Source organism: Montipora capricornis, chromosome 2, assembly GCF_036669925.1.
Source record: "Montipora capricornis isolate CH-2021 chromosome 2, ASM3666992v2, whole genome shotgun sequence".
NCBI classification, from domain to species: Eukaryota; Metazoa; Cnidaria; class Anthozoa; order Scleractinia; family Acroporidae; genus Montipora; species Montipora capricornis.
Genome location: NC_090884.1, coordinates 13803890 through 13806974, shown reverse-complemented (window position 1 = coordinate 13806974; position 3085 = coordinate 13803890).

The following is a 3085-nucleotide window of genomic DNA, read 5'->3' as shown; positions in this document are numbered from 1 at the left end:
GTTGGGCATAAATAAATGGGGGAAAAGGGTAAATTAAGTATAAGGGACATTCACATTTGCTTCGTTTTGTGCAAGTAGTTCGAGGAGTCGAGTGTCATGCAATGTTTACTGGAAAATGACTATTCCACAGGCTTTAAAGCAATTTACCTAACATTCCTAAAATCATAATGCACAAATTGTACAAACCACTAACGACTAAATTCGAACAGTCACGAGGTCTACAATGGTTAGTCAGTACTTGCAACTTTGCCAGGAAGAGGACTTTGAGCCGTCAAGCCGTGTGACTATGTTTTCATGTCCACAGGCAGGCTGTGAGCCTTACGAGTTTTGATTCCCTACAAAGCCATCTCGACTATGAACAACATGAGATTAAAACCAGCCAGGAATCCATATACGATCAATTTCGGCGAGATTAGGCAGCACGATTTTCTACTATCCACTCGGACAATTGTCCCAAACCAACGGTGTACATTTCTTCTGTGGCAAACTCATCTTTTTCAATGGGTTGGGCACTTCAAAAACCAGGAGAGAAAAGATACTCTCCCCGTGTCAAGGATTATCTGAAGGCGCGATTTGACGTCGGAGAACAATCTGGACAGAAGCAGACCCACAGCAGGTTTCAATGGACATGCGAAATGATCCAACAAAAGAGAACAAATGTCTATTCTCGAGAGAGGAATGGCTAACAAGAAACCAGATGCAATCATACTTTTCGACGCTGTCTGCTTTAAAACGAAAACAAGTAAGCGGGCCTCCTTGTAACCAACCTGGGCTAGTTGATATAGATGACTTGATTTCAGAGGACGACTGGTTACAACAAGTGGGCGAGGTGTACGAAAATTTGTCAGTTCAGTATCCAATATACTACGACGCATATAATCTTTACGACTTGCACAAAAGGAAGATGATTGCCTTATTCAATGTTAACACTCTGCAAGCACTTCGGTATAACTTTCAAGTCCAAGGACGGCAGGAAGCAGGTGCTTGTTGACAAGCTGACATTGATGCTCGAAGAGTGTTCTTGCACACGTTCAGCAGAGAAATAAAGTAAGCCGTAAAGCCGAGATAAACAGTCGGTATATAATAGCTAGAAATCTTCGTGACTGAAAAGTTCTATCCGATTGTTTCTATGACGTTGTTATCCGCCTTTTGAACAAACCAATAAGGTGTTTAATTTGATATAAAAAAACTTTGTTTTAGCAAACTTTCTCAACAAACAGCTTGACAAAACTAAGTTAGCCGATGCCAGGCACTGTATAGATTTGGTAAGGCCAGGGCTAAGCATGCTGAAGCAAGAGTTCGTATCAAGCGCTTCTTGAAGGAATATCAGTCTAGCCTAAACCCAACCTCCTAACACTTCTTTAATGGTAAGACGAACAGTCTTTAATGAATTCTGATAGTATAACCCGCTTTTAAATTTTGACGTCCGTATTCAAAACATAGATGTGTTTCTGTTCAGAAAAATATTGTGATAGTACTGATGGAAGATTTATATGAAATAGAAGACAAACTTCATTCTTTAGTTCGCTACATGTAAGATAAATTTATGTCAATTTTTGGCAAGCAAAAAAGGTGACTAATAAGATGTTTTCATGTTTGTTTATTTCAAAAATAATTGATCAAGGGAATGATAAGCTTAAAATGACGTATTGACACTTCACATACGGACTGTTCAGCGAGTTTTTTCGCGTATTCTTTATTTCCCTTGAATCGTAGTTTATCAGTTTCAGGTATCCCAATACTGTGGATTGAGACACATGATAGCACCGAAAGTCTCGATTGGCAATCCCCGTGGCCTAGATCAGACTAAGAAGACTTCTGAGACTTTCTGCTTAATATCCTATGACTAAAAGTGAGAGATGAAAAAAATATATTGTAAACGCGAAATGATTTTCGACAAATAAAAAAGGAATCTTATAACCTGTGAATATTTGAAAGATTTCCGCATTCCGGATTCCAGATTCCACTGCTTCCACAGATCCCTCCAAAAACATGGCGGACAGTAAATAAGTCCACGTTCACCGCCTTGTCTCCCTTCTTCGTTGGGTTAAAACCATAGCCACATGGAAAACAGTGTTTGAAACTATGCAGTCTTTAAGAATGGACAATTTTCGAGTGGCATATACCCGATTTCTCGCTTTCTATTCTGACAATCCTTCTGGACAGCGATGGAGAAACGCTGGCGAAATGGCCCCGTAGGGCAAGTTCCACCACTCACCCCTGGTCCGAAACTGAATGGCGGCCAAAACATTTAACACAATTCAGTAGCTGAAGGATGGAACTACACAATGATATGCAGGAGAGCCAGTAAGTGTGAGCCACTTTTGAGATTTAATCCACTGAATTTGGCTAAAATCGCATGTTTCGCTAAGTGGGTCCAAGGGGCTAAGTGAGTTCCCTCGGATTTTCTATACAAAAAAGTGTCCATGATTCTAACTTAAATTATTTTAAAGATAAAGGTTCAATTAAAATAACTGGTAAATTGGAAGCTTTGGGACGCACTCTTTTATCCGGAGCAATCGGCTGAATTTTGACAAAATTCGCATATTTCATGCACAAGCATCTCAGGTCCATATGCGATGCCGAAAGAAAATTGGTAAAAAAAGGATTGCAGAAGCGAATTTTACCCAACTAGTCTCATATTTGTTATATACGTATTTAAAGAAGTCTACAGAACAATTATGAGCGAAATCAATTTTGTGGGCAAAACTCGATACAAGGATCTTACGGAGACTGGCTCTTAAAATTACCTACTCGAGAATAAACTTGTAAGCACTTTTAATTTGGCTTTCGATCACAGGTATAGAGGATTGAAAGATTATTATTTTATTTTATTTTATTATTTTTTTTTTAACACGTTTTTTTTTTTTTTTTTTTTTGCATTTTATGAACATACGTAGAGTAAAGGGTTGAACTCAGGGGAAGATCCAGAAATTCCAGAAAGAGGGGCCTAAAAAAATGGCGGCGAGAGCTAACTGGTTACATAGAGTAAATAAGTACTCATATACAAAAACAAAAACAACAACAACAACAACAACAACATAACTATAACAAGGATTAATTTCTACTGTTGGCTCAAAGCAAA